At 38.1% G+C, this 6000-nt stretch overlaps 1 protein-coding gene across 4 annotated transcripts in view; it reads right to left on the reverse strand.

Annotated features, from left to right (window-relative positions):
• Nucleotides 1-2333, reverse strand: part of LOC148010021 (peroxisome biogenesis protein 3-1-like) — a 73395-nt gene extending 71062 nt beyond the window's left edge. For 2 of the 4 annotated variants that reach the window (XM_087673041.1, XM_087673044.1), the window contains exon 1: nt 1914-2331. The gene's annotated coding sequence lies outside the window, so the exon portion shown is untranslated. Of the gene's footprint in view, nt 1-954; nt 1098-1913 lie in introns of all 4 variants that reach the window. The other 2 variants (XM_087673042.1, XM_087673043.1) reach the window with 2 other exon arrangements.
• Between the last annotated feature and the right edge of the window lie 3667 nt (nt 2334-6000).

Below are 6000 nucleotides of genomic sequence, written 5' to 3' on the forward strand. Positions count from 1 at the left end.
ATATGAGCATAAGCAATACTTAAAAATAGTGTTTCAAATACTCCACAAACATAAACTTTGTGTGAATGGCAAAAAGAGCAAATTTTTTCTAGAAGAGATTTACTACTTGGGTCATATTGTATCCAAAGATAGGATTTTGATGGATTTAGCAAAAATCAAGGCTATTGTAAAATGGCCAAAATTGACTAGTATTCATGAGGTTCAAAGTTTCTTGAGATTGTGCTCTTATTATAGAAGATTCATTAAATGGTTTGCAGTGGTTGCTGGACCATTGCATATTTAACTAAGAAAGTTGTGGCATTCATGTGGACCAAACTAGAAAATGAAGCTTTTGAAGCTCTAAAGTTTTGTATTAGCAAAGGACCTATTTTAATTATACCTAATTTATCAAAACCTTCTTTTGGACTGCATTGGTACAGTCTTAAACCAAAAAGTATATGCAATTACTTATACAAGCAAAACGTTGCAAACAGCAGAAAAGAATGCTACTATCTATATGAAAAAAAAAAAGTTAATGGCCATCATTCAAGCTTTAAAAGATTGGAAACACTATCTTTTAGGTAAAAAACTCTCATTAAGACGGACCATGATAGTTTGAGTCATTTTCTCAACCAAGCAAAGATTTTTTAGAAGCATATTCAATGGGCTAATTATATATCTCAATTTAACTTTTAAATACCACATATTCTTGAGAAGCAAAATAAAGTAGCTAATGCCCTGTCAAAAAGACCTCAGATTCATGTAGTGTTTATGATTCATCATAAATATTTCACTACTATGAGAGACATGTATACTTTTGATGAAGATTTTAAAATCATCTAGAATAGTTTACAGCTTGGTAAAAGGATAAACTCTTATATTATCAAAAATAGATTTCTTTTTATGAAGAATAAGTTATGCATTACTAAAGATTTCATGCATAAAGTAATAGAAGAATGTCATGTAACTTCTTACATATCGCGATATTTTGGCCACAACAAAGGCACTTGAAATGTATTTCTTTTTTAGCCAAGTTTTCGACGAAACATTGAAGGATTTGTCAAAGAATGTCTTGAGTGCCAAAAGATTTAGCTTGATCGCCAAAAGCCCGCAGGTTTCTGCAACCATTACCGATTCGGAGCCAACCTTAAAAAAGCATTGCTATGGATTTTATTTTTGGCTTACCAAAAATCAGTAAAGAGCAAGACACATTTAGCAAACATGCTCCTTTCATTCCAGACAAGAAGACTCTCCTTGAGACACTTGCTTCAAGCCTCGTTGCCCTCCTATCATTTTTGCATAGCTGCTCATAGATTAAACATAAAAAATCCAACAGGCATAATGAGGGCATAATGGCATCCATACATTATTTGACAAGTGGTAAAATATTAAAACACATCTTATGCTTTTTCACAAATTCGAGCATGTACGACCAATAATCTAGTTTTGAGACTTATTCTAACTTCTTGAGACACTTGCTTCAAGCTTCGTTACCCTCCTACCATTTTTGCATAGCTGCTCATAGATCAAATATAAAAAACCCAATAGGCATAATGAGGGCATAACGGCATCCATACATTGTTCGACGAGTGGTAAAACATGAAAACACACCTCACTTTTGACAAGTGGTGAAATATGAAAAAACACCTCACAGCAAAAAGATGAGACAAAAAGGAGTGCCACTGAGAACAATCACTTAAGCAAATCAAACAATCTCAATGAAGAAATCTTCTCTATCCGTGACAAAAGCAAAACAATCAAACAAAAGCTGATGCCTCTTGTGAGTCAATGTAGAACATCAACCAAATCTACTCCTCTTTCTATTTGAAACAGACCCATTTTTCAAGTATCAAAAGAATTTCTTTTAAGCCAAGAGAATGGCATCACAACTATGTATTCCAAAACAATACACAGTAACAAGATAGAATTGTCACCTTCCAAGGCGTCAAAGGTAATCCTCCCACTATATCGCTATATTACTGCCACTTTGGTCAGTAACGTCGGTTCTAGCCCGCCACTATAACCCGTAGAATAGCTATTTACAAGGTGCCGCTGACGTAAAGACGAAGTATGACTTCCTCCAAGCTCTGTTTAGTCGACTGTCTCCACCAGCCCAAGCGCCACAACCATCACCTTCCTGAGCATGTTGCCACACCACACAGCAGACTTGCCGTCGACGAAATAGCCAGCGGCCGCCTCCAAAAATCCTCCCTGGTTGCTGGGACCTTCTCGCCACTAGCGAATGGGAAAGGAAGGAGGGAGCTTTGTTCGAGCCTTCTATTTCTATGCTTGATCTTTGCTTTTCTCTCTTCTTGTCCACCTTGCGTTCAGGAAACACAATTCACTCCTTTACGCGTCCAGCTCTTGACTGTGTTTTACTTATCTTTTTTCTTTTTTTTGGGTTTTCTTAATTAAAATATATTTTACAAAATCGTCCCCGTATTCACGACTTTTTATTTTATCTTTTTTTTTTGTTTGTGCACATGTCGTTTAGAACTCATACAAAATACAAATACTAATGAAAATCAACGCTGGAAAAAAGTTATTGTATGCTAGTGTCTTTTAATGCTACAAGTATTACAATTATCTACTCATGTAATGCTCCTACTCTCCAGTTTTCTTATGAGATTGATGTGAGCTACATCCATTGTTGCTGTCATCCTCAACACTCTGAGCTCCATCAATGTTGTTGTTCACAAGGCTACTCTCATTTGTTGTTGTTGTGGAGTATCCATCTGGCTACTCTCATCCGTTGTCATTGTGGAGTGATGTGAGCCTGTTGATCCATTTCGTGAGCTCCATCTGTTTGCTCCTATCCATTTCATTTTGTTCATTGATGATGTCCATCTCATCGTTAGTCCCCATTGTGAATGTGCATTGTTTGTTGCCTATGGAGGTGCATTGTTCATCATCATCTTTCCATTCCGCCTTTAGTATGCCTTCAATACATACAAAGACACTGGTTAATAATTAACTAATTAATTCCTTTAATATTGCACAATATACGTATTATGTTAACATAGTATTGCATGTTTTGTTAGTAGTTAACTAGTACTCTAGTTAATAGTAATTAACTAATAAATTAACTTAATAACTAATTAAGTTACTTTATCCATTATTAATTAATTAATTAATTATATGCAGTATTATTAATTAATAAGATATATAGTAGTTCTCAGTTAATTATATATTGCTTTAGTTCTTAGTAGCTAATTAATTATTAAAAGTTAAATTATGTGTGTTACTTTAGTAATTATTGCTATGTGTGGTTAATTAGTTATTAAGCAGTCTATCAAGTTTAGTTACACATTACTATATCACTATTGAGTGTTTTTTGCTTTAATGTATTTTAAATTAAAATATATTTTAGAATTGATACAAAATTATCCAATTATTGATTGTTTTATTTATCTTTTTTGTTTTCTTGATTAAAATACATTTAAGAAATGATGCAAAATACGAACACTATTTAAATTCAATGCTAAAAAATGTGAACTTTGTTCTTGTATGCTAGTGCTTTTCAATGATACTAGCATTGTCATTATCTACTCATGCAATTTTGCTACTTTTCAATCTTCTTGGGAGATTCATGTGAGGTACATCCATTGTTGCCCTAATCCACAACACCACGAACTCCGTTTGTGATGTTATTCATCAAGTTGCTCTTATTGGGGGTAAAGGCGCCTCCGCCTAGCCACCCGTGTATTACTACATTAACAGTCACCGCCACTGCACACTGCAAGTGGCAAGCGCCCGTCTATTCTTTATTCTTTTAGTGACAGTTTGAATAAAGAAAGGCCCGGTCACACATTGTGACTATTAGAGTTCCCATTTCTTGTCTCTCTCTTTCTTGCTCTTGCTCTCCCGCCATAGCTCTCGAGTGCAAGCTTCGATCCTTCTCACCTTTCAATCGATATCAGGGCATGGCTTCCGACTCTTGAGCTTGGCTCGTGGCATTCTCAGCTTCCCATCGACTCCCCACCTGCATTGGGTCTCCTTCCCGGCAGCCATAGCTCTCGAGTGCAAGCTTCGATCGTTCTCACCTTTCAACTAGTATTAGAGCACGGCTTCCGACTCTTGAGCTTGGCTCGTGGCATTCTCAGCTTCCCATCAACTCCCCACTCGCATTGGGTCTCCTTCCCAGCAGCCATAGCTCATTCTCTTGAGCTCCAGTCACTCCCCGGCTTCCTGAGCTTCTTCCCGGCCTATTGAGGCACCATCAGGGCATTCCGCCTTTTGAGCCAGTGGGAGCATCTTGTATGCTTGACCGACATTGAGTAGGAGGTTTATGCTATTTTGAGCATTTTGCAGATACTTGAGACTTCAGGATTTCTTACACTTAAATGTTCCATGATTCATGCACTGATATCTTGGAGTTGCTTTTGACCTGAGCTTGGGCTTTGTGCTCTTGTGAGCATACACCTACTGGTGTTAGGTCTTGCCAGTGTTATGTATACTTTGCCCTATTGTCCAGGGGGTATGCCTACTCACTAACGGATGCTTTGGTACATGTTTGGGTGTTTGCTAAGGGTCTTGATGACTGTTTGGTGCTGATTTATGCCCATTTATGGCTGGTCATGCCTTGGCTGTCATTTCTTGACTTGGTACAGTGATTTGGTCAGCAATTGCCTCTCACAGTACCCTACTGTCATTTTTCATGATGAAATATTCTAAAATGATGTACTTTCACTAATACTTGGTGGACAGTAGCTTTGGTTATACTTTTCTCGCCATTTTCTCTTAATTTTTGTGATTTTTTGGTCATCTTCTGCAGTAAACAGCAAGCAGTTTTGAATTGCCTACAATCTTCCAACCTGCATTATGGCGATTTCGTCCACTGATCATGCTATTTTCAACATCACTAAGCTTGATGGTACGAAGTACCCTTATTGAAAGAGCCAGATTTGGCAGGTCTTGGTGTAGAAATCGCATATCAAACCATTGAGGTTGAGCGGGCATCCGACTGCAACTATGCCAGATGAGGAATGGCTTGAGCTTGATGAGTTATGCAAGTCCACTATTGTATTATCTCTCACAGAACATGTTCATTACAATGTATTTGAGGAAGAACAGAGTGCATGGCAGTTGTGGGATAAAATCAAGAATCTCTATGACAAGAAAAGTCCAGTGAGTCAGATGTATTGGCTAAAGCAGCTTATGGATCTGCGCATGAAAGAGAATGTGACTATGTCTGCTCACTTGAGCCAGTTCCATGCTATACTCAAGAACTTGACTTCGTAGGACATCACTTTTGCAGAGGATGTTACTCCTCTTTTCTTGCTTGGTACTCTTAATGAGTCATGGGATGTATTTCACACTGCATTATGTACCTCTACTGCTACCTTGAAATTATCTGATGTTGAGAGTGCTCTTCTATAGGAAGAGGTTAACCATAAGAATTTGGATGCCTCTCGTGTGTCGCATACTATGATAGTTAGAGGCAGGAATGATGGATATGGAAAGCATGGCAGTGGCAGTGGCCATGGACGGGATTCTGAGAAATCTCGATCCAAGTCTCATGGGAAGTCACATAGCAAATCCCGTGGCAGGAATGCAGATGTTACTTGTCACCATTGTGGGAAAAAGAGCCATATTAGGCCACAATGCCATGAACTGCGCAATGAAAGGCGCAAAGATAAGGGGAAAGACAAAGTGCAGGATAAGTCTTCTGATTGCAGCATAGTGCCTGCAAAGTCCAGTGTTAAAATTAAAGAGATTAATGTTATGCAGCCTGAGGATATTGATGATGATTATATCCTTGCAACTTCTTCTATTGCTTCGCAAATGACAGAGATATACTCTATGTATGCACAGTGTTGGCTCTTGGACTCAGGTGCGTTTTTTCATGTGACACCTTGTCGAGAGTGATTTCATTCATATCGTACTGTTTCGGGTTCTGTGCGCTTGGGTGATGACAGCTCTCTTGATATTGTGGGCATTGGTGATATTAGGCTGCAGTTTCCTTCTGGCAACAGTTTTGTTATGTAGGATGTACGTCATGTACCTACTTTGATACGCGGT

The sequence above is a fragment of the Lygodium microphyllum genome, chromosome 30 (genome assembly GCF_053477565.2).
Source record: "Lygodium microphyllum isolate KBCC chromosome 30, Lygodium_microphyllum_v1.1.10, whole genome shotgun sequence".
Classification (NCBI taxonomy): Eukaryota; Viridiplantae; Streptophyta; class Polypodiopsida; order Schizaeales; family Lygodiaceae; genus Lygodium; species Lygodium microphyllum.